The 26,056-nt window shown below is 45.0% G+C and overlaps 1 protein-coding gene across 4 annotated transcripts in view; it reads right to left on the bottom strand.

Moving 5' to 3' along the window:
- Positions 1-18,816, bottom strand: part of MGAT5 (alpha-1,6-mannosylglycoprotein 6-beta-N-acetylglucosaminyltransferase) — a 326,381-nt gene extending 307,565 nt beyond the window's left edge. For all 4 annotated transcript variants that reach the window (XM_027589390.2, XM_027589391.2, XM_027589393.2 and 1 more), the window contains exon 1: positions 18,466-18,816. The gene's annotated coding sequence lies outside the window, so the exon portion shown is untranslated. The remainder of the gene's footprint in view (positions 1-18,465) is intronic.
- Positions 18,817-26,056: the final 7,240 nt, after the last annotated feature.

Below are 26,056 nucleotides of genomic sequence, written 5' to 3'. Positions count from 1 at the left end.
AGGGTTGTTGGGAGGATTAAAAGAACTAATAGATACAAATCAATGGGAAGTATCCATAACTCCATGACACATAATAAACACTTGTAAGAGTTAGCTGTCCCCATTAACATTGGAACAGTGGGAGAGTTTATGACAGGTCTCCACCCTAGAGGAAAGGTCAGGTGTCGCGTTCACCTCTGTATACCTACGCCTGACATATACATCTTCAGTAAACTCGCCTGACATATACATCTTCAGTAAACTCGCTCACTTCGGCAAAAGAGACCGGGGCTCACGAAGCTAGTTAGTGGCAGGGAAAGCACAAGCCCCCAGACCTGCCTTCCCTGATATTTCCTGCCCCCTTCCAAGAGGACCCTTGGGACCCAAGCCAGCACAGCTGTTCTGCATCTTCCACGGTCTATCCTTTTCCACGGCAGAAAGGCTGCCGCTTGCTACCTAGGCCCCTGCATTTACGCCCCCCCCCCCCGCCCCCGCTTCCCCTTCCCACATTTCGTCTCCAACCCCGTTTTCTTTTTCTGTCTTATGGCCTATGGTTCTTACAGTCTGGACGTTGGGAAGACAACCAGAGATCACTGCATTCTTCAGGGAGCAGCTTAACCAAATCACAGAAGCAGGTGCAAACCCACCCCACCCCCAGTCCCTCTCCTGGTCCCACTGGTCACTCCTTATGGGGGGCAACTTCATCACCAGAAAGTTTCATTTTGCTCACTCAGAGATTGTCTTTTTGGGGTGTTCCAAGGTTCAGAAGGCAGAGCGTCCAGGCACCTGGGTGTAGAAGGAAGGCCAAGTAACAGCTCTCAATTGAAAGCCCAATCCCAAATTTCCAACCAAACACGTAAACTCTCACCCATCTGCCTGCTGGCTCTAGGTTTCCAGCAGTGCCTTTGAATGGCACGTCACCCTTTGGCGCTGCTGACTTGAGGATGAATGGCAATCCAGCAGGACTTTTTTAGAGGCCGTGGTGTTTACAGAATTGCTTTGTTAGGAAACTTTTGCTTTCACACCTCAACGGGCCTCGAAGGCAGCAAGAGAACATGACACAGGAAACAAATCCTGGAGAGCTATGTGATGTTCTTTATTACTTTCCATGGTTGGGCTGTAAGCTCAGTTTTAAGTACCTTGGGCTTCATTTACCTTCATGCCTGCACCTCTGCTGAGTGTGTTCACACGTGTATGTCTGAGGCTCATGGAGGCACGGAAGCTCCTCACAAGCCAGAGTGTCCGATGTCGGCTGTGCTACCTACTCAGGTGCAGGGATTTCATTTTAACATCTCACAGTAACGATTACACCACACAAACAGGCCTTCATAATAACCATTGTGGCCAGAGCACTAAGAACAGGGGTAGTCATCTACACATCTTACTACTGAAGAATCGACTCTATCACTCTGTGTCATAACAGCTACTGGCTATGAAGATGTTTGCCCTGGATATGAGGTTTTATGAGTCTCACTTTATCTTTCTTGTAAATGCTAAAGCACACCCATTCTTTTCAACGAAAAATGGAAAACCACGTCTTAGGAAGAGAAAAACCATCTACCTTCCCCCAAAAAAACCCTTTCTACATTTTTATATGAAAGAACATCCCTACTAGATGTTTCTCTTGCCAAAGGAACTTTTACCTAGCCTCAGAGGCATTTCTCTTTGGCTCGATACCTAGGGCAGAACTCATCTTCAGAAGGTTATTCAGTGTGTGCCTTACCAATTCATCTCATGGAGATGAGACAGCCTGATCTAATACATCTAATGGAGAACAGACAGGCTTTGGAACCAGAGACCTGAGTTAAACCCCCAATCTGCACCTTATTAGCAAGGGGCCCCTACGTACAATCGAAGCCTATTATCCCAGCATAATCATTACTAGCATCCCCTTTTACTCTCAAAAGTGTTCAAGTTTGGATAATAAAATTATATAGGCACCTTACGATTACGTGAATCACTGCAAACAAGACACTTAACTTCTCCAAACCTTGGTTTCACGTGTGTTCAATGAAAACAAGGGAATCTAATTTACAGGGTTGTCATCAGCATGAAATTAGACAATGTGCTCCAGGCTTGATTCCCAGAAGGGGAATCAAGGGAAGCTACGTGCTTATGAGGTCGACTTTAGGGAAAAAATGTTACCCTGTACGTGAGGTCCTCACGTTTGTCAGTTTGAGGACCTGTATTTTCCACTTTTCATTGTGACAAGGTCTATAGAATGGTAACGGGATCTATCTCTATCTAGCAGCTGCACCATTAACTTTGTTGTCCACCTGACCAGGAGATGAATCACGCACGGATATTTAAACTTTTATCCTCCAGATCTTCTGCACGCTGTTTGCTCTCTCCACAGAGGTAGGATTACGATCAAAATTCATTCCACACCAAACCTCTATGAAAAACAGACCCCGTAAATGCGGCTCAGAATTGGGAAGAGACGTAAGAGAGCCTTCAAACTGCATAAAACCACCACCCCTCAGCCAATGAAGTTGGTGAATTTCCTGCCTTCTCAAGTCTTTTCCCAAAAAACACCTGGCCTTATGGATCCAATGATAGGACAGTTTCCTTGGTAAAAGGACCTGAGGTAGTATCTCACTTTAAAAATCAGGCCAAATGGTGGATCAAGAAGGTATAATGCAAAGTGAACCAAGTCAGTCACAGAAAGACAAATACCACATGATTTCATTCATATGTGGAATTTAAGAAACAAACGAAGAAAAAAAGAGACAAACCAAAAATCAGACTCTGTAGAGAGCAAACTGATGGGTTACCAGAGGGGAGGTGGGCAGGGGAGGGGTGAAATAGGTAGAGGGGATTAAGAGTACACTTAATAGTGGTAAGCCCTGTATAATGTACACAACTGTTGAATCACTATATTGCACACCTGAAACTAACAGTAAACACTGCATGTTAATTATATTGGAATTAAAATAAAAAAATAATAAATAGGCTATGCATAAAAAACTTACTTAAAACTTAAAAAAAAAATTAGGCCAAGTTGTACCCACAATCTTGCACATAAATATATAGGGACAGTCAGTAGCTCAGGATCAACAGAATTCTGCTGTTCCCTTTCACAAAGAGCGAGCAAGAGAGATGCTGTCACTTCATTAATAAGCTTGTTAAGTACATGTATGTTCCCCTTAATCTGACAATATCATGTAATGGGGCTGCTCCTACTTCCTTAAGGGAGTGGCTTTTACTCCATGAAAAATTTGATCAGTAACTAAACCCAAACAAAAATGAAGATTAAAAATTTGAAACTACTCAATTCCAATCTTAAGCATATTTTCTGAAACAAAGAATAAAAAATACGATTCCCATGGTTATTTAATACGGCCGTCCAAGATATTAATGTTGAATGCGTGAAGAACCCTCCCTATGCTCAACTTCTAAAAAATTAGAAAGGAAATGTTCAGCATTTTCATGCTCTAAATATAGATTTAGAAGCTGTGAGAGGAAAAAGATGCACATGGCAGCACAATGATTCCGTGTCTGGAGGACAGCAAGGAACAGTGCAGTGGGCTCATCTGTGGCAAAGTCATTTCCTATTAAAAGAAGTTTCCAGAAACAGAGAAAGGTTGAGGTCCTTCCCAGAAATCCAGTGATAGCTAGATAGACTGGTGGGCACTACCATTCTACACTATGATTTCTGTACCACTGTACCCCTAGGCTGGACTCCCTGGGTGGCGAGGTGCCAACCAGACACCTATGGGGCTGTCTACCTCCACCCAAACCCTAACTTCTAGGAAGTACCCCTCCCCCACATACCAGATGGTAAGGAAGAACACCCCTGGCAGCCATTTGTGCAACATACTTCCTAAGCAATGCAGTCTTTCTTGCATTGAGTTGGTTGTGATTATGTAACTCTGAAGTATATAAAGAGGAAAACAGAGGTTGGGATGTATAAAGGGATTGTCTTGTGGAATGTCCGTGGTTTTCTCCACCTGAAAAACTGAACTAGAAATCGCACTTCTGCTTAGGATTCAGATAATCAGTATGTTGTGGCTTTAAATGCATCATGTACCTTGTACTGATCAATACAGCCTTGCCGGAGGAATGTTCTGACAAACCTGCCTCCTCATGCCCGATAAAAGAATGAGCTGAGGGTCAATCAAGCTCAATCCTTTGACCAGTTCCAGTATTAGAAGAAAATAAGCCAATTGGGGATAAACCCACACCCCTTCCACACCCATATCTGGCAGTCTTGGGGAAAGGCCATGTTAGGAGAAGGTCAACTCCCAACAAACAGAAGAGACAGGGCAGGGATGGATGGGCACTCCACCATTCTACACCAAGATTTCTGTACCACCAACCCCCTGGTAGACTGGGGACATCCATAGACCCCTTCTCAGGATTTTTTAGACATAAAACAAAATACACAGGATTACGGAGGAAGTCAATAATATTTAAATACGGTTACCAAATATTTTTTTACATTGTGATATAACACATATGCTTGTTTATTAATGCATTAAATAACACTATCTAGCAGCAGGTGTAATAACCACCATAATTTTAAAGTATTGATATTTCAAGATACCTGTCAGACATCTATAATGTGAGATGAAAATATTGGATTTCTACTGGTGACAAGGTCACAGACAATCATAATAATACTGTGATTTATGGCCAATATTCAAAAGCTAAGGATTGCTCAATTTGGGTTTAGAGGTTAGTGAAAATCAAGGTGTAGTATTTTCCCGTTCAAGCTCACAGCTTGAGCTTAAAGCCTGACGGAGTGGTCTGCAGTAGTTCATTTGAAATTCATGTGATCATCTGATTTAATTCCCTATGCCTATGGCTCTTCCATAGGAGAGAATGATGAGGAGACCCACGACGGAGCCCTGGCCCAGCAGGAGCCAGAAACCACACAGACGGGAGGGTAGGCGGTGTGCACCATGGAGAGCCCACCACACAGAGGAGCAGTATGGGGCCAACACGTCTATCCCTTTTTTCACAGTCAGCTGCACAAAATGTATGAGACACAGTTTTTTTTATTTCCTAAATGGTCACTGTTAAGAATATTTAATTCAGTTGAATCATTACGTTAGAAGAAAAAAATGACCTTACAAATCACTTTTCCCAGGGGCGCCTGGGTGGCTCAGTCGTTAAGCGTCTGCCTTCGGCTCAGGTCATGATCCCAGGGTCCTGGGATCGAGCCCCGCATTGGGCTCCCTGCTCTGCGGGAGGCCTGCTTCTCCCACTCCCCCTGCTTGTGTTCCCTCTCTCGCTGTGTCTCTCTTGTCAAATAAATAAATAAAATCTTAAAAAAAAATAAATCACTTTTCCCAGTGTAGTGTTCTAACCTCTATCAGCCCTGAAGCTCCCAGCTTATAGCAAACTTCTAATACCCCTTTACTATCTCAAAGTAACTTCTTAGATAACCCTCCTAAACACAATTTCAAACATATATATTTGTTGCCCTAAGAGTGATATAAATGAAAAGGAAAACAAACCTAACAGGTATTTCAATATGCAATTGGTTGGCCGAGACAGATCTAGAAGGCATAATGGGGTCATTAGTTCCTTGTGTTTTAATGTAAAATCAAAAAATGGGTCGGCTACAAATGAGGACTGACACGGGTGACATGGTGATGCCAGGGGTGGTGTGATATTCAAATGGCAAACATCTCTTGGTACATTTCCCAATGAAACAAAGCACAATCTTTCTTCATCAGCTGAGAAAGTCAATGCTTACTACCTATAACATACAAAATGTTCTTTGTTTATGTGTAAGATAGGGCCTCTAGTTTCAGATAGTAAACAGGTTTTGTTGTCCATGATTGTCTCATAGTGGGACATGGGATACATTTCAGAGCGTAAGACTGTTCCAGGGGCGCCTGGGTGGTTCAGTTGGTTAAGCATCTGCCTTCGGCTCAGGTCATGATCCCAGGGTCCTGCGATCCACCCCCACATCAGGCTCCCTGCCCCTCCCCCCATTTGTGCATGTGCACGCACTCTCTCTCTCTCTCAAATAAATAAATAAAATCTTTAAAAAAATAAAAAAGACTGTTCTACCCGTCACAGATGGTTAGTATCCCTGGTCCCCACCAATAAATGCTAGTGGCACTCCTCAATCATTAACAACCAAAACTTCCCCACAAATTTCTAAAAAGGCCCCATAAGACTCCCTGGAGCTAGCCAAAAATCCCATTGTAATTCCTAGCTCTGTCCACCTCTGGCTGATGTCAAGCTGGGCCACTGAGGAGATACTCCCCAGGAAACTGGAATTTGTGTTACAAGAAAGATTAGTCTTGCTGGGTGACTTCCCCAGTAGCTAGTGTTACCCAGAGTCCTGCCCTTGGGACAAAAAGAAGTACAAGCAGGGGGGGAATTAACTAACCAGGCAGAGGGACTCAAAGAGGAAGCAAAGGAGACTCCTAGGGTTCTCAGAGCCTCAAGATCCCAGGCTGCAGGAGGCTCCAGACTCCTGGAGCCCTAACATGAATTCTCCACTTCTGTTGAAACACGCTCTATCAGGTCTCTGTTGCTATCACTCAGAAGAGTCCAACCCCACCTGCCTGAAATAAGGGAGGCAGCTAAGATAAAAAATACTCAAGGGGCGCCTGGGTGGCTCAGTCAGGTGAGCATCTAACTTTGGCTCAAGTCATGGTCTCAGGGTCCTGGGACCAGGCCAGCATCGGGCTCCACACTCAGTGGGGAGTCTGCTTCTCCCTCTTCCTCTGCACCTCCCCCTTCTTGCGAGCACTCTCTCTCAGATAAATAAAAACAAATACTCAGAAGAATCTATTCTAATGTCAAAGAAGCCACCTTTATTAGGGGACATTTCTCAGATCTTATCTAAACTCTTCATGCTATATTTGAAGCTCATTTATTTTGATTTCTTTCTCACTGCCAATAAATAAATGAGCCACTGACCATTCTTCACCTGGTATTTCAGATTCTAGAAAGATGTATTCAGATCCTTCTGAAGCCTTTTCTGCCTCAGCTCCTTTTCATCAATCTCATTAGCCATACGACATAAATAACATTGTTGTCCCTACTTGACAGGCTTGGAAAATTTAGGTGTCAGAAAAATTTGGTCTTTAAGGACCTAAGTCTGAATGAAAAAAATAATTTTTTTCCAAAGTCCTTCCAACCCCCAAAGTCCATGATTTAATGTGTTTAAATTTTATTATGCTCAGGAATAATACCACCCTAATTCAGGAATGTGGCAATAAGGACCGACTGCCAGAAAGGTGTGGTAAAAAGACGCTACTTCTGTTTCTCTCCCACTTCCACTAATGGACTCCATTATATCACACCAAAAAAAAAGGGCACTGCTGCAATCTAATGAATAAATAACTAGCACTTGAATGGAATCTGTGTCCATTTTAATTCCAGCTAGTTTCCACAAGAAAGCCTCATTTAAATTAGAAAAGGGGGGGCAGAAAATATTACTTAAAAATGAAACATTTTAGAAATGTTCCAAAAGTGTCCTATATAAATAAGCCAGTCAGGTGTAATGTTAAATCACAAAAACAGTAATTGTTGAATCTAAGTAAATACAGGAGAGATTCTGAATAGGACACAGGAAAAGGGGTAGTTCACATGTGACAGATTTGTTTAGTGTAATTTCCAGAAGAATATCAGGAGAGCTAAAGGTCACGTGAACGGTGTCTTCTAAAATGGAGGGTTGCAACTAACTGATGGGTTATAAAATCAGTTCAGTGCAAGGGTCAGAAAACTTCTTCTTCAAGAGCCAGGTAGTAAGTACTTTAGGCTCTGCAGGCCAGATAATCTCTGTCACAACTACTCAACTCTGCCACTGGAGCTTGAAAGCTGCCATAAACAATACATGAGCAAACAGGAGTAGCTGGGTTCTAATAAAACTTTATAAAATCAGCAGCAGGCCGTAGTGCTGACTCCTGATCAGCATTTTTTAAGTCCATGAAATAGAAGAGAAAGCATCTGAGGGCATCAGAGGCAGAGGGGTAGATACTGTGTCTTGAAACTCTTCTTGCTGTTATATACACGTACGTATGAGTTAGGAGTTAATATGCATTTCTTACTGTACACTGGGGGCCAAAGCCAGTGTGCTAGAAATAAATAGTTTGAGAAGGAAAAGCAAGTCTGCTTTGGATTTAAACTGATAAGAATTTAAAAGACATTCATGTTAAAAAAAAAAAGAAGATAAAAGGATAGATACCAATGTGGATGGAACTGGAGGGTATTATGCTGAGCGAAATAAGTCAATCAGAGAAAGACATGTATCATATGATCTCACTGATATGAGGAATTCTTAATCTCAGGAAACAAACTGAGGGTTGCTGGAGTGGTGGGGGGTGGGAGGGATGGGGTGGCTGGGTGATAGACATTGGGGAGGGTATGTGCTATGGTGAGCGCTGTGAATTGTGCAAGACTGCTGAATCACAGACCTGTACCTCTGAAGCAAATAATACATTATATGTTTAAAAACAAAAGAAGAAGAAGATAGCAGGAAGGGAAGAATGAAGGGAGGGAAATCGGAGGGGGAGACGAACCATGAGAGACGATGGACTCTGAAAAACAAACTGAGGGTTCTAGAGGGGAGGGGGGTGGGGGGATGGGTTAGCCTGGTGATGGGTATTAAAGAGGGCACGTTCTGCGTGGAGCACTGGGTGTTATACGCAAACAATGAATCATGGAACACTACATCAAAAACTAATGATGTAATGTGCAGTGATTAACATAACAATAAAAAATTTAAAAAAAGAGGATAGATACCATGGGCAAGTTCTTAAGCCTAAAGTATAACCTTAAAAGAATGTTTTAAAATGTATTAAATTTTCCCAAAGAATATTAACTAGTTATGAGCAGTCCATAATGAGCTTCAAAAGGACTCTAAAAATACTTCTTATGCTATTCAAACACCTGATATGAGGTGTGTATCAGTTAGCAGTTGCTGTATAACAAACTTCCCCAGAACTCAGTGGCTTAAAACAACAACCATCGATTATTTCTACAACTCTGTGGGTTAGCTGGGTGGTTCTGGTGATCTAGGACAGGCTTAACTGATCTTGCAAGACATGCTCAGGAGACCTGGAGCACCCAACAGCTCAGCTGCGGGCTGGCTGGTCTAGGGTAGCCTCGGCTGACACGGCTTGGCTCATCCCCATGTGTCTCTCAGAACTCTCCATCCGGCTAGCCTGGGCATGTTCTCACAGCGGTGGCAGGGATCTGAGACAGCAAGCCCAACTGTGTAAAAGGCACTCAGAAACACGCAGGCTCTTTTAAACTCTGTTTACAGGACGTTTCCTAAGGTCTCACTAGCCAAAGCATCACGTGGCCAATCCCAGTGGTGGGGGAGGAAGGAAGGGGGACTACAGAGTTATAAGGCAAGAAGTGTAGATACATGGAGGTCATTAACTGGGGCCATTAGTGCAATCAATCTACCACAGGCAATATTTACTGTTTGTCATCACCTTGGCAGAAGCAGAGAGATTTGACATTATTTTACATTTCCCCATTACTGTTTCTCATTCTGTTTTTCCATTATCACTTCGGAGACAGAAAGCCAGAGTGAAAAGAACCCAGGCTTCGGAATCAGTGAGATCCACTTTCACATCCTGGCTCCAACACTTCTGGCTTCGTGACCCTGGGCAAGTTCCCTCTGCCCCCGGGTTTCCTCACTGCAGGAGGACTGCTGATACCGCACAAGCCTGAACTCATAAATGTGCACAGCTCCACGTCTGACCACAGCAGAACTCAAATCCTAAATACTGGGTTTTGCAAACAGTCCATTTTAATATAGTCAAAAAAGACGAGGGAAATAAGCAAATTTCCTATGACACTAAAGTTCCTTGACAGAAAGGAGGGGTTCTACATAAAGAGTTAAAAAAAATTTCTTTACAGAGTTTTGAGCACTGTGGGAGGCATAAAAATGGCCCCAGAGATGTTCATGTCCTAATCTCCGGAACCTGTGAATGTTACCTTACAGGACACATAGGATTACATTAAGGACCTTGAGATGAGGAGATTATCCTGGATTATCCGGGTGGGCCCAATCTGATCACACAGATCCTTAATATCTGAGAACCTTTCCCAGCTGTGGTCAAGGAGCCAGGTTGATGGCAGAGGGACAAGAACTCAGCTCAGCATTACTGGTTTCAACAGTGCAGGAAGGGGGCACAAGCCTATGAATGCGGGCTGCTCTGGAAGCTGAAAGAGGCTAGGAATTGGATTCTTCCCTAGAGCTTCCAGAAGGAGCAAACACTTGATCTTAGCCACAGAGGTCTGTGTTGGATCTCTGACCTGCAGAATTATAAACAATAAATTTATATTGCCTTAAGCCAACAAATTTGCGGTTGTTACAGCAGTAACAGAAGGACTGCATAATCTTATAATCTGTATACTAAAGGTTGACAATAAGGAAACCGAAGTCTCTCTTGAAGCCACTGGAGTGGGCAGAAGAAACTGGAACGTGGAGAACATTCACTAGGCATGGCGTCAAAAACAGAAAGCTGTATCTGATTCTGGTTATAGGGGCAATTAGAGAAAATGTATTATGATAGAATAAGCAACTCATTATCACAGAAAATACTTTATTGCAGTCTATAGGAAAGTGCAATAAAATCATTATCCATACAATCTTCAAAGATGTCCTAGCTATAGCTCTGATAAGCATGTGTTAGGGAAAGCCATATTAACAAACTCTTTCCACACAAACTTTCTAGAGACTTCTTTTAACTGAGAGCTGCTCCAGATCTGCAGCTCCAATCTGATCACTCCTACTTCCTTTTGTAGATAATATGACAATAGGGTAATATGCCCTATCGGTGTATAGACCTGGACGGACACATACACACACACATACACCCTATTTCACACAGAGTCCCAATTTAATGGATCCATAAGCCCATGAATTATGCTCACAGTAAGGGAGAAAATAAATGTCTACAAAAAGCCCACTGATGGATTTAAACAACAGAACTGTACACAAGCACAACCAAACAGGCCCTCCAAACTAGGAAAACACCTCAGCCTAGGAAGGACAGATGAAAGAAGTAGAGTTAGATAAGCAGGCTGAGCTCAGCCAAGAAGGCACACTAGAAGAATCCCATAGATGTAGGAGAAACTGAGAGGCCTCTTTGACACATGAGGAACTGGACTCATAGAACACCAAACTGACCTGCCTGGAGACAGCCAGCTGACTGCAGAGGCTGGCCTGCCATGGTGGCAGTTTACCCATGATGCCCGGCTGCACCGTTGATCATGTGACTGGTCACGTGCACAGGCTCTGTGCCAGGCAATGGAGCTTCCAGTCCTGCCTTCTAGAGCTCCATACTCCTTTCTGAGAAGCCCGTGGGGACAGATGTATTGTTTTTTTTAAACCGAACTAGGAAAAAAAACTTGCCCTTTCTGAAGCTTATTGGCCAGGAAAAAAAAAAAAAAGCAAATAAGGAATGGTGAATCTACAGAAGAAAAACGATAACATTCACCCAAGAGAATTCTATCTGTACGTCCTAAGTAATGGATGACGAAAGATCATCCACAAAATGTCACCTCTGGAGGCCCTTCCCCTCTAAATCCCCACTTAGTGCTGCCACTAACCCTGGTGGCTCTGAAAAATTAGTAGAGAGGGGGCGAGGGAAATCCCATGGAAGTACAGAAGAAATAGGAAGAAATGCACAAAAGGGACGCAGAAACATCATACTTTGCATGAAGGTAGAGATAATCCTCTCCTAAACAAGATGCGTAAGAGAAAGAGTCGGTCATTTAGGAAACTCCTTGGCATGAACACTAGTAAATAAAAAAAAAATCGGAACTGAAAATAACAGATGGTTAAGGAAAAAAAAAAGGCAGCTACAAGGAGATTGATACCAAACTCTCTGTTCTTTGAATGTAGTTGTTTCGCAGGGAAGCTGTAATGAAGGTATGTACACAGAATTTGGCCCAGCTTGTGGCCGGATAAGTCCTTAGCCACTTTCCCCAGGGCGCTGTGCCACAGAACCATAGAACTCTGGGAGCCTGGTCATCTTCTGCTTTTTGAATCTCAATTCCCCAAAGGAAAAAAACAGCTTCACTAGGGGAAACGGGTTATTTCTAGGCTGAGAAGTAAGGACCAAGGCTTTTTATTTCTAAATATACAAAAATAAACATCCCTAAAGAAGAGTGATAATAAAGGGTTGGTTCTTCTTAGGTAAGCATCTCAACTGTGTACTGAAGGGAGTCTACCAGCAAAAGCAAAAACAACTTGAGTGTTTCCTCAGTCTTTTTTTTTTTTTTTTTTCCAGTAAGGGAATTTTCTTTCTTTATTCCACACCTCCTTTGCCATATGTAGAAGATTATACAACGTCGGGACGGAACAGAACTTTGGAGCTCATTCAATCCCCTCTTACTTTTCAACATAAGAACTGAGGCCCAAAGTGGTCACATGGGCTGCATTAATGTGTTCTTCATTTGCATACTGCCTCCCAACTGAACTGAACTCTTCCATGTGGGCCCTGACCAGAACTAGACTTTAAACTCCTTGAGCAGCTAGGGACTATTTGTTAACCAGAAATGTTCAGAATCAGGAATAGGCAGGGGCCCTGGTTTGCCCCGTGTAATCCTGGTCACATGGAAGGAGTAAAATGAAGGGAAATGGTGCTTGCTGTCACAGCCAACTGGAAGACTCCATGAAGTACGGTGATTCCCAGTGGTCAGAGGATTATTTTCCAAGGCCTCAGCAGTCTTTCCAGGATTCCACAGACACTGTGGGAATGTCCTCACTGTCTCTTTATTGGAACTGTTAAAAAATAGCCCTGAGGCCCCTGCCAGGTCACCTCTTGCCTACTCCATGCTCCTGTAGAGTTGAAATCAATGCTGAGCCCTAAGACACACACACACACACACACACACACACACACACACACACACACACACACACACAAAGAGAAGGAGGGAGAGAACTTAGGAGTGAAATGCAGAGGGCGCCTGGGTGGCTCAGATGGTTAAGCGTCTGCCTTTGGCTCAGGTCATGATCCCAGGGTCCTGGGATCGAGTCCCACATCGGGCTCCCTGCTCCTTGGGAGCCTGCTTCTCCCTCTGCTTCTCTCTCTCTCTGTCTCTCATGAATAAATAAATAAAATCTTTAAAAAAAAAAAAAAGAGTGAAATGCAGAGGCACCTGGATGGTTCAGTCTGTTAAGCGTCTGCCTTTGGCTCAGGTCATGATCCCAGGGTCCTGGGATCGAGTCCTATGTCGGGCTCCCTGCTCAGCGGGAAGCCTGCTTCTCCCTCTCCCGCTCCCCCTGCTTGTATTCCCTCTCTCGCTGTCTCTCTGTCAAATAAATAAAAATAAAAATAAAAAAATCTTAAAAAAAAAAGAGTGAACATAAAATCCATCCCAGACTGTATTCTTAAGATGTCAAACTTAAGGACATGAAGAAGGGGACATGTCACTTAAAGGCATAATTTAAGTTGCTCAGATTCTCCAGTTTGGGGATGGTGAAAAGATCTAGACACACCACCTGCTCCCCACCAGATTCTAAGGTGAAGTTGAATATGAGCTCACAGGCACAGGGGGGTTCTCGGAGGGGGAGGGGCAGATGCCAAACAACCAGCGCATTTGCTTCCGGAATCATTTCCAAAAACAAAGGAGGCACACAACTGTTATCAGTTGTTATCAATTGTTCCTGTGGGACCAAGGGTCAGAACTGAAACCCAGCTTTGTCACTGCTGCCCACTGGCTGATAAGACTTCAAGTAAGCCCTTCTCGTTCTCTACACGGCCATGCCCTTGGCTAGAAAGAGAAGGAATCCAGAAGGATCTCCCAGAGCTGCTTTCCAACTCCTGAACGTCTAAGGCTCCTCTTGGCTTTGGTTGGAAAGAAAGTGCTGACAGCTCAGGATGAGGTTGCTAGCCTTAACTAAGCATAGTCCAGCTAATATGGACTCTGGACCTAGCCCACCCGCGTTCAAATTCTCGCCCTGTCACTTGCTGTGTGTGACCACAGCCAGGTTTCACAACCTCACAAACGTCTCAGTGTCCCAATATATAAACTGGGAATGACAACAGTGCCCACCTTACCACTGTAGGGAGTAGTAAAGGAAATAGGAAAGAAGCATATGCAATCAGGTCAATTACAGAAGGTACAGTTTTTCATCCCATCTCTATTGTCCTGCTCACCTCTTGACATTTCTCCACAAGGACACTTAATATCTGTAACAATGACCAACACAACACAGACCCATGAGTGGACTGAGACATGAAAGAGATCCAACACTATTACCGTGGAAGACTGTTCTGTGTAGGATACTTAGGAAAAGCATCTTACCAGCGTGACAGGACTTATAAGCCGTCTGTGCTCAGAACGACACCACTAAGGAGTGCAGCTGAGACAGGAGTGGGTGGGCGGCACACATTCCCTCCAGGGCCAGCCACAAAAAATCACAGAGGGATGCAAAAGTGAGGCTGTTAATCTATTCTAGGGGTAACCTCAAAGGGCTGACTTTTTCTTTTTTTAGTAAACCAAATGCAAACACCAGTATTTAACTCTTACAAGTAATAAAGTACTTGGATACACCTCACTCCTAAGTGCATGGGAAACAGGGTGGAGAAACACTCCTTAGCCATCCTTGAGAACCACCCCAGCTGGGGCCAAGGTCTAGCAGGCCTCAACACAAGCATGGCAGGGGAGGGGGGAAGGGGGGCAATTTACAGGGAGAACTCCACCAAACCCGGCCATAGCAGCTTATCCCCCTTGCCTGTGCTGATTTTTCAGGCTGGACAAACGGCCTTGACAGGAAGGTTCCTGTTCTCTTTCCAGAAGGTCATGTGTTCAGATAAGAGAGCTCTGGGAGTTTGAAGAACTAAAGCGATCCTTCCAACCCCTCTCATGCACACATACAGCTTTCCAGATGTGACAAAGTCGGGAAAACATGAATTTAATTGTAGCAGTGAAAAAGCAAACAAATAAATAAAACGGCTCACAGAAGCAAACGCAGCTCAAGTCCCCACGCTTCCAGCTGAGAGAACATACTTAAAGTACCAAGGCTCCTGGGACCCACCTTGGCGACCTTCCAAGAACTATTAGTTTGCATTAACACACAGAAAGAGAAGGTCAGATAAATTAAAAGTTCAAAAGGTAATTTTGAAGAAGGACATCTTTATCCTCAGGCCCAGCACAGGGCATGGCTCATGCCGCTGCAAGACAAACTTACTCAATGAACACACCTACAGCAGGCAGAGGTCACATGGTGCTCCAATTCTTGATGTTAAAACAAGATGCCATATAGAATAGGGACAAGACCTAGATTAGAAACTTCAAGAAGGGTTGGGGAGCTTGCTACTCAATTTCCAACACATTAAAAAGTGTTCTTAAGTGTTCTTAAGAGTGACTCTATACTTCAAAGCCACTTATGAACTTTAAAGGCAGACTAGTAAAACTTGCACTGACAAGCATCGGATTTATTTGTGACCCAAACCTCTCAGCTGTTCCCGGATTCTGGAACACATACATCTTCCAACAGCCAAAACTCTCAGTTAAGTCTTCACCTGACACAAGGACCCTTTCTCAAACTTTGACACACACAACAAACCCCCCCGAGACAAAGCTCCTGACAGTATATGCTTTCCCGGGATTTCCTATAATAATATCAACACAGGAAGCCCCTCAACCCCACCACCACCCCACCTTTCTAGAGCCAGGAGGCCAAGACACACAAGGAAGAGGGAATAAAATGAGTCCGCACTGCTTTTTACATCTCTTGGGAAGGAGCAGGGCAACCACCTGCCTGGATGACCACAGAGTGAGAAAGGACATGAACTTCCCAAGGCAAGTCTCATGATGACTGCTCCATGCAGTTTTCTGGACATCTCGGCAGGGCACACTGGCCACTGTCTGTCCCCTGCCAAAATCAATCTGAGGGTGACACTGCAGTGACTTGGATCCCAAGCCACAGGGAGCATTTGGAAAGGTGGTGTTAAATGACTGACATCTACAAGGGATCCTGAGGAGCTACACTTCTCAAGGGAGGAGCCAAAGCCCCCACCCCGCTAGAATCACAGGGGACTCTGGCATTTCCATGCTTTTGGAGGCCAGCTGGGCAGAAGGCTGCTTTAGTTATTTTTAAACGGAGAAAACTGAATGGGAAGGGAGAAAATTTGAATTCCTATGATCTCCTGAGGTCCCTTCCAGCTCCAAGATGCTACCGAAGAACACTGCATATGCACATACTTCTTTATAAAAATGTATATACACATACATATGTGTGAATATATATATGTACTGTATTCACACTTCAAACACAAAGCACTTGAAATGTGCGCTGCTGAGATCAAAAAGCCCATGAGCTGCTTTGGCAGCGGGGTTGGGGTGCACAGATGCCATTGGCAGATCTGGGCAGAGCCCCCAGCCCTCCTGCCATCCCCGTCCGCCTAAACACCAACCCAACCAGCAGCTGCCTGGTGTAGCTGCAAACCCCGCAAAGCTCCAAACCAGGACTGCAGACTCCTTCCTCCTAGTGACTCCAGGCCTAAGTGTCTCAAACCCAGGCAAGTTGGAACAAAGGTGGAGACCAGAGGAAGTTCTGCCAGAGTCAGGTGTCAGGCAGAGGAGCTCCCTTCTCCTCTTGTCCCAGCTCCTAAAAGGGGCGAAAAGGTCACCTTCTTCCCCCTCCTCTATCACTCTGATTTTCAGGACCTCTCCACTTCACTCTGACTACCCGGAGAGCAAGTTGGTAACTGGAGAAAACTACAAAAGCCTCTAGAAAATGGAGCTTCGCTCTAATCCTAGCAGTGCCAAAGTTAAGGGTGCTTATCTCAGCCTTGAACAATAACAACAAAAAGAATTTGTAGGGAAGAAGGAAGTGGGGGGGGGGGGTGAAAATCCATTTATCAAGATAGATCTGTGATGGGTTTGCCTACCAGGAAAAACTGTTTTTTGATTTCTTGAATTAAAAACAAGGCAGTTCTGATCCTGCGTCAAGGTTCAAGATATGGGTGATAGAGTTGCTAACATGGTGGTGTTTTGGCGGGGTGCTCTCGGAGTAAAATCCAACCAAGTCCCTCAGGTCCTGACAATGAACACAGGTGAGGACACCAGCTTCCCAGTTGCCTATCTTTACAATGAGATCCTGCCGCTACTACTCGAATCTGAATCTGAGTGTTTTCAGGTGCACTGTTGCCATTCCATCCGAACCCCATACACACCTCAGCTTTCCCCTCCCCAACTTCACAGCTCCGTAAGTGCCCAACCTTCCCTAACTGGGCCGCCAGAGCCGGGTGCTCCCAACAGTGTCTGCCCCGCGCCGGGCTCGGCAATCAGCGTCGGGAGCACCCGGCCCTAGACCTTGACCCCGGCATCTCTGAAAACGTAAGCATCGCGGGCTTGGAGCTGAGCACCCCGCTGGCGCTCCGAACGTGGCTGGACAATGCAAGCGCCACCTCTTCCCTCTTCCGCGCGGTAGCTACGAAACCACGGCTTTGTGTATGACAGCAAGTGTGTGCGCGAACGTCCCCGGCTCACACACCCCCTTCCACCCAATCTGCTCCCGGCGCGGGGTCCGTGCGCTCGGCGAGTGCACGGAGAGCGAGTCCACCAGGCCAGCGGCCGCACCGCCAGGCCTCTGGCCTCCCGGCCTCGGACCTGGCCTCGGGGAGCAGGGGATGACATCCACACCCCCGTTCCCAGCCGCGGGGGCGGTTGGCGCCAGTAGCGCTGGGATCTGAGCAAAAGCGAGACAGGGGCCAGGGGAACGAAAGGGCGACAGGCGGACGCCGCGCCCCCCACCCGCGAGCTCGGTCTCCCCCAACTTAGCACGCCGTCGACCCGGAGGGGGGCCCAGAGGGGGCCGGGGCGGCTCGCGACTCGGCAGGAAGTTCCCAGGGCCGCACTGAGCATGCTCTCCGGGAGTGTGTGCGCGGGTGTGGGCTGGGCGCTCCCCGCAGCCTCTCCGGCCGGGCAGCCTCGCGGAGCGCCCTGACGGGGTCGCGGGCGGCCGAGCGGCCCCAAGGGGTTGGGGGATTCCCCCGGGCTTCCCTGGTCCCCCAGCCCCGAGTGTCGGTCCGTCGCATCCCTCCTCTTCTGGGCCCCGGACCAGCCTCCCTTCTTCTTCCTCCCCACCGGCCGCTGGCTGAGCCCGCCCTGCGCGCCCCGGTCCCCGGGACCCCAGCCCGGCCCACACCCGCAGCGTGATCCCACTAGGCTCCTCTACGGTCCGAGCGCCCACCTGCCATCCCCAGCCCGCGCCACCAAAGCCTCCTCTGGACAGTCCCTTGAAAAACCCACAAGCCTCTTCCCCAAGGGCCCTGGGGGCCTGCTGTTGCTCTTGGGGAGGGCTGCCCCAGGCAGGTGGGCGCTTCGAAGCGCGTCCCCCGCTGCACTCCCGGGTCCCGCAGAGCGGCCGCAGCCAGGGCACCCACGCAGGCGACAGGCTGAAGCCCCCGGCCGCGCCGCCCTCGGTGTAGGCTCTCCCCGCCGGCGCCCAGCTACCCGCGCCCTCCGCGGTCCCTCTGCGTGCATCTCCCCGCGGGGATGGCGAGCCCGACGCGATCGCCCCGACCCAGTGGCTCTCACCTCCTTGTTGAACAGCAGCAGTAGCAGCAGGGAGCGCCCGCCAGCCGTCGTCCCCGCGGGGCCCACGACGCGGCGGGGTACGGGGTCGCGGCGCCCCGAGCCTGCGGCGCGGCTACCTGGGCTGGATCGCGCCCGGGGCCGCCGCGGCTGCCGCGGGAGCCGCAGGGCCGCCGCCGAGCGGGCCGCGGCAGGGACGGTCTGCAAACTCCCAGCCCTGGCGGGGCCGCGCGCGGCGCGTCCACAAACAGCCCGGACGCGGTAGCTAACGCTCCTCCGGGGGCTCAGCCTAGCAGGGCGGGAGTCTGTCCGCAATTTCTCCCAACACCCCCCAGCCCAACGTCTCCAACTTCTCCCCGCTTCTGGGCTCAAGGCACTTGAAGGCAGGGATTCTGGCTAGGGACGTTCGGCAAACTCCCCGCCCTCCCAGGCAGAGCGCTCAGCCAATTCGGAACGCCCCAGCGTCTCAGGGGCCGTCTGCAAACTCTCAACTCTGTCGGAGAGGACTTCTAGCAACCTTTCAGTTCCGCAGCCCAAAGTGGGAAAGGAGCAAGGGAGACAGGTTAATTGCGGCCATAAACAATCTGCTAGCAAGGTCGGGGATAGTGTGCCAATACTCATATGACAAAGCATCCTCTGGAGTGGTGCAGTCCAGGGGCCTCGAAGCACCAGGGGCCTTCTAGCAGTGAAGCCCAGTGAGGGACGACTGGGGGCTCACCCATTTACAGGGGCATACAACTTTAGTAAGTGCCCTGAGTTTCAGTTTCCTTCTTCATAAAATGTGTTATAGGTAGCCATTGAGTCTACCACTTGGTTTTTGTGACCTTGGACAAGTCACTTAACCATTTGAATTCAGCCTCTTTATCTATGAGCATAATGTTGCCTCAGGAGCCTATTTTGAAGATGAAAAAAAGCACATGTAACGTATTTAGGTACACTTGGCATATAGTAGGCACTCGATAAATGAATTCCATTTCTTTCTTTTTCTTCCTCCCTCTCTTGGATTCTGTGAACACACTGGATGAGCTAGCTGAACACTGTACTATTGTAAATTCAAAACGAAATAAAACACATCGCATGTCCTGATGGTACCACAAACATTGACTGACAGGACATATTAAACCCAACCAAGCCCGGGGAGAGACAGTCGTACATGTACATCAGAACATTATAGATCATTGTTAAGTGGTATCTAGAAGGGAGGGAGAATGGCCTGGTGGATCACCTAAGGGTCAACATGACAAGGTTCATAACACCACCAGCCCGTTTCAGGCCCTGTAACCAGCCACTATATAAGATGACTGTATGAAAATTATGCCCAACTTCCCCTTACCTTCCCTGTGGGATTTTTCCACCCTTATTTCACTGTCCTTCCTGGGGTCTTCTGTCTTGAATTTAGATCACCCTACTCTGCTGCCCACACTCCTCAACAGAGGCATTTAAAAACTGAGGATCATGGAATTTTTAGACCCTAGAAATGACTTCGCTCAACTTTCTCATTTTGTAAGTGAGTTCTCAGGGCCACCCAAGGGTTAGGGAAGTCTCCAGACTCCAGGATCTTGGTAGATCACACCTCGTGGCCTCTCCTACATTGAGCTAGCTCTGGCTCAAGGCACATTAGGCCAGTCCTATCTTTAACTTCAAGCTCAAAGAAAAGGCTCTAACATTTTTTGACCAGATGAGCCCCAACTTTTCAGCCACTTGGATCCTCAGCTGTCAGAAACTGTCCAGGTGATATTTGAGAGCCCCAAGGAAATCTGCATGGGCAGGACTATTCCTCTTCAAAATACCTTTTGGCGAAATCCCAGGAACGTTGGGAGGCATGCATTTTCCTCAGTCCCTTGTTAGAAAATAAGGTCTCAGAGCTCTAAGGGCACAGGGAGGGAAATAGAAGAATAGTGACACCTGGTGGCCAAGACCTTCTGTGCTCTGAATAGGGATGGTGCAGATTCTAATCCTAATAGATTTGCTTCAAAGCCAAGTTCCAGCGGGTGGTTAATAACTGTACCACCTGGTTACCTAGGGATTTCTGAAAGACATCAGTCATTTAAACATTGCAGACCTACTGCTATAGAGGAAATTACATACGGTTATTATTTCAGGATCTTGTTAAAAAATGTATGTGTATAAAGAGAAAGTGTAAGGGTGTGATATTCATATGTACACACATTATGTGTATTTATATGATACAAATATATTTAGATTATATATCTCCTACTTATTTGTATAAATAATATACTTACAATGCCTTTGAAGGACATTAATACTATCTCCATTGTTTTTCTTACAAAGTTAAGATTGTAATTTACATTAATAATTGCTAAAGGACATTGCTTTTAGACATAAAGATGCTTACTAAGATGGAATTGTGTATTTCATCATGTCCTCTCAAGAGAGAATTCCTTACAAACTTAGAGAGGAAGAAAATAGCACAGTGGGATTTTAGTAGTGAAAGCCCCGGCTGATGATGGTCAAGGTCATGCTTACCTGATGAATAGTGATTGATTTTTAGCATTTCCACCACTTGTAAACAAGGGATGTTAGGTTAAAAAAAGGAAGATATTTGGGATTACTTCATAACAATGCAACAGTGTCTCTTGGTATTGCTAAGTCTGCTCTACTTCTTTCCATATATTTGTCCTGTGTAACATACTTTAGATAATTGCCCAATTATAAATGTAGAAAACACAACTCTGTCCATACAAGCAAGTCCATTGTTTCTCAGCATCTCTTACTAAATCAAGTAGAGTAACTTTCTGTTGCTTGTAGTTAAGTAGCCTGATTGACACAGACATTAGAACCAACAGACACAAACCCTCAGGAAAACAGAAGAAGGATGCGTTATCTAGTTTGAGTAAGACTGAGGGTTGAAAATCCAACTGTGTAAGGGGTTCTCATGCAGGCAGCTTCTAGCATAGAGGAGCAAGGTGGTTTAATTCAATTATCACTGTGCTCACCTAGAATGAAGTACCCATTGAAATCAATTTTGGGGAAACCAAGTAGTGGCTGAGGAATATAAGGACTGTGGGAGTAAGGTGGTTGTTTCTGTTGTTTTATGGAGTTGGACAGCTTAAAGAAAGAGAACAATGAGCTCTAACTCCTAATTTCTCAGTTCAAATTCCTAAATTCTCAGCTCAAAGGACATATATACCAGGGATTTTTCTGTGATTTTTAAGACAAACAAAGAAAAAACATCAATAACAACAAAATTTCTTTTTTCTAACAGCTAGAGATCAAGATAGGTGAAAACTAAAAACGAAATTTGATCTTGTGGGTCACTGAATTATAAAACCACTTAAATGCACAGCCTAAGCACTCTTATTTGAAAGCAAGGCATTGATTAGAACAGAGTAGGACCCGGAGGACAGAATGGACAGACATGAGAAAATCCAGGTAACTGAATGTACCCATGGCGCTCAAGCTCTGTGCTGGCTTCCCTTACCAAATGGAGGCCATGAGGAGGTTCCTAGCACGTCTCAAGAGACCAGCTGAAAAGATAAACCCCAGAAAAGACCGAACCATCACACAGAGTTTTGACACTCGGCTGTCTTGGAAAAGAAAAAATCTGAGGAATACATGTGGTGAGAGATTCTGAGAATTCTAGAGTAAAGAAAGAAGAACACAGCTTTAGATTGGGCTGAATCTACCAATATGGAAGCAGTTCTCAAAATTCCAGACTCTGTGTTCACATGAGCAGTTGGGGGTAGTATTAATCATCTGCTCAGTTGGTGCTAAAACCCAGACTCAGGGGCCCAGCATAAATAATAATGCTAGCGGCGATCATGTAGCTCTTACCAGGTGCCAAGCACTGTTGAAAATACGATCATATATCAAGTTATTTAATCCTAAGAATAAGCCTGAGATATGTATTATCATCTCCACTTATAAAAGCAGAAACTGAGGCATTTGGAGGTTCAACAATTTCCCACATGCAGCTTCTAAGTAGTAAAGCTGAGATTCAAATCAGTTAGCCTGGTTCTAGGGTCTGGGCTTTTCAGATCTATGCCGAAGTTCTTCTTACGAAGGGGAGATGCCAGAAATGCCTTGATATTATGTAGAGAAAGCAATCCGAGAACTTAGGGAAATAATATAAAAGATTTATCAGGTGTGACCTACTTATCCATTCTAATACTAAGTTCTCCAGGACGGCCCAGAAGACACATGCTTGCCTCGCACTGAGCAGCTCACTGGTGAGGGGAATGCCAGTATTTTTGAAGAGCACTACTGTGGCTTTTCTCTGGAGGCCAGACCTTCCTGACACAGAGTTGTAGCCATCAGTTCCCAAATCTGCTGACCACCAACCAGGAGCCCCTTGAATGAAAGAGAGACTGGACATTTGCTGCAAACCCCAATGGACAGCCATCCAAAAGCCACTCCCAGTCCCATTTTCTTTGCTACAGAGTCTGGAAAGCCAGATTCTTGCATTTTCCTGTCTACAATACTGGGTGTTGGGGCAACAAGTGACCCAGTTCTGCCAATGAGATCTAAGGAAAAGTGTGCTGAGGGATGCTCAAAAAGATGATTTGGTTCCTTTTAATAGAGATGTAAGAGGAAATAGGTTCTCACCTTGACCACCCTTGTACTTCTTGCCTTTGAATGAGGTCATGATGCCTGGAGCTGCAGCAGCCATCATTCAAACATAGGGTATAAAACTAAGTGTAAAAGCCACTCAGATGATCAGTACATAAAGATAAAAAGAGCCTGGGTCCTTGAAAGACCATGCCCACAACCATGTGCCTCCGGGCTTCTTGTTATAGGAGGGACATAAATCCCTACTTGTTAAGATATTATTGGTCCCCTTTTCTAACTCTTGCAAACTAACGTATTCCTCAATGATAAAGGAACCCTTCAGGAAGGGTCCAAAATAACATTATGTACTATGTATCTTCCTTCCAACACCCAGAAGAAATCCAAAAATTGCATATATTGGTATTCTGTCTTTCCTGAAAACTTTAAAAGGAATCCATTTATATCATTTACAGAAATGCATTAAGAAAAAAATTTCCCTTTCTCATTCTATCTACTTTGAGCACAGCATAGAGGGTTCCGGGGCATCTTGCTCCATAGGCTTCCAACTCTTTTCCTCTCTTTTTTCTTCTTGCTCCTTTCCCACTGCTTCTACCTTTATGATGTAGACTTCCTGACTTCTAACAAGCAACAGTGAAGAGGGAGGAGGGGGTACTTGTAACTGCAAAATTCCCTTCAGTGACTCCCAAGTCTCCTACATGAATAATTTTTGTTCCATCACATATCATTTTTTACTTTAACTTTTTAATTGTGTTTACAGTTGCTTCTACGTTTCTGTATTTCAGATTCCTATTACTGACTTTTATTTTTAAAGTAAAGATGCCTTCTCTTGGAAGATGAGTTGGTTTCAACCTAAGGTCAAGTCTCATGTGAAATGTTCACAAAGTGAACAAGCATATCTTAAAAATAATAGTATATATTTTAAAAAATAATTCTAATGCTTAAGACGGCATTGTATGTAAAAGCAGAGAAGCTAGGCTTATTCCTACATAAGATTGTATTAATGGTCCGATATTGGTCCTATATATTCCAATTGCTGCTGTAACAAATTACCACAAACACAGTGGCTTAAAATAATACAAATGTATTATCTTATAGTTCAGAAGATCAGAAGTCCAAAATGGGTATTAAGAGGCTAAAATCAAGCTGTCAACAGAGTTGGTTCCTTCTGGATGGTCCAAGGGAGACTCTGTCCCTTGCTTCTTCTAGCTTCTAGAGGCTCTGGCAATCCTTAGACCCTCGTTGCATCACTCCAGTCCTTGCTTCTCTTATCCTATCATCTCCTCCTGGCTTTGACCTTCTTGCCTCTTTCTTATAAGGACCCTTGTGATAATATTTAGGGCTCACCTAGAAAATACAGGATAATCTCTTCAACTAAAGATCCTAACAATGATAGGGGCAAATGCCCTTTTTGCCATATAGAGGGTCATCCACAGGTTTCAGAGATTAGGAGATGAACATCTTTGGAGGATCCTTATTCAGCTTACCACGGTCTAATTCTGGCCCCCAAAGATTCACATCCATCCCACATCAAAATATATTCACCCCATTCCATTGTCCCCCAAATTCTCAACCTATCACAGCATCAAATTTCAAAAATCTCTCTGAATATTATCAGTTCAAAAGTCCCAAATCACTTCATCTAAATAAAGAATGAGTGAGGTTCTGGGTATGATCTATCCTGGGGCAAAATTCCTCTTCATTTATAGATTGGTGAAGCTAGCAAACAATTTATTGGTTCCCCCAAGTACAATGTAAGACAGGACCAGGACAACAGTTATAGACATTCCCATTCAAAAAGGAATAAAATAAGGGAAGGAAGAAGTCACCTCTGCCAAGCAACTTTGAAATTTGCCTGTGAAAACTATTTCAAGGTCTGTGATTAAACCTCTGTGGCTTTGGGCTCAAATCCCCGAGGCAAGAGTTTATCCTGAGTCATTATTTCTTTTTCATGAAAAGTAGAACATGTTTTTACCACCAAGTAGTTTTATCTACCTGTTTCCTGTCTTTGGAATTTGGGGAGTCCAGAAGTCTCTTTTTACTTTGTGCCCCCTGTGTCCCTTTTGGTGCAAGGTGGCAACATTTCTCATATCACATCCTTAGGCACCTTGTGGATCTCCCATTTTTGTTACAGAGATTCCCTCCATTAGATAAAAGACTTTATAGATTCTTCCTGCAGAGGCCCATGAGATGGCTGAGGAAATCCATGAGTCATATGCTTAATCTCTTCAAAGAACCCCTGTGTTACAGAATAACATGACATTTTATTTCTTTCCAGGCACTAGCAAAAGATTGTCCAGACACACACTCAGCTTCCTCTTCAGGCTTTCTTTCCTTATAGTAAAATCTCCTAATTTTGTTTTTTTTATGCAGTCTGGATAGGTTGAGAATTTCCAGAATCATTAATTCCTGGTTCCATTTGCTTAACATTTATTTTCTCAATGTATCTCTTTCTTCTTGTATTTTCCTACAAATAGTAAGATTCAGCCAGATTGTATCTTCAACACTTTACTTAGAAATCTCCTTGTTAAATATCCAAGTTCATCACTAGCAAATTCTTTCCACATAAATATAGGACACAATTTAGCTAACCTTTCTGCCACTACAGGGCAAGAATCCCTTTTCTGCCTGTTTCCCATAACATATTCCTCATTTCTCCCCTGAGCTCTCACTATCAGAGTCTTTAACATCCATATTTCTAACAGTCTGTTCAAGGGTTTTTCAGACTTTTAAAATTCAAATCATGCTCCCAATTCCAAAGCCACATCCACATTTTTAGGTATTTGTTACAGCAGTGCCTCACGTTCAGATACCAAAATCCCTACTGGTTTTCACTTGCCACTATAAAAAAATTATCACAAACTTCGTGGCTTAAAATAACATAAATTTATTCTCTTACAGTTTGGAGGTCAGAAGCCTAAAATCAAGGTGTTGGCAGGGCAGCATTCCTTCTGGAGGCTTTGGAGGGCATTCTGTTTCCTTGCCTTTTCCAGCTTCTAGAGGCTGTCCCCAGTCCTTGACTCATGGCCCCGTATCACATCAACTTTTCTCCTTCTGTTTCCCATAT

The sequence above is a fragment of the Zalophus californianus genome, chromosome 3, assembly GCF_009762305.2.
Source record: "Zalophus californianus isolate mZalCal1 chromosome 3, mZalCal1.pri.v2, whole genome shotgun sequence".
NCBI lineage: Eukaryota > Metazoa > Chordata > Mammalia > Carnivora > Otariidae > Zalophus > Zalophus californianus.
This window is presented reverse-complemented; position numbering and strand designations above follow the sequence as displayed.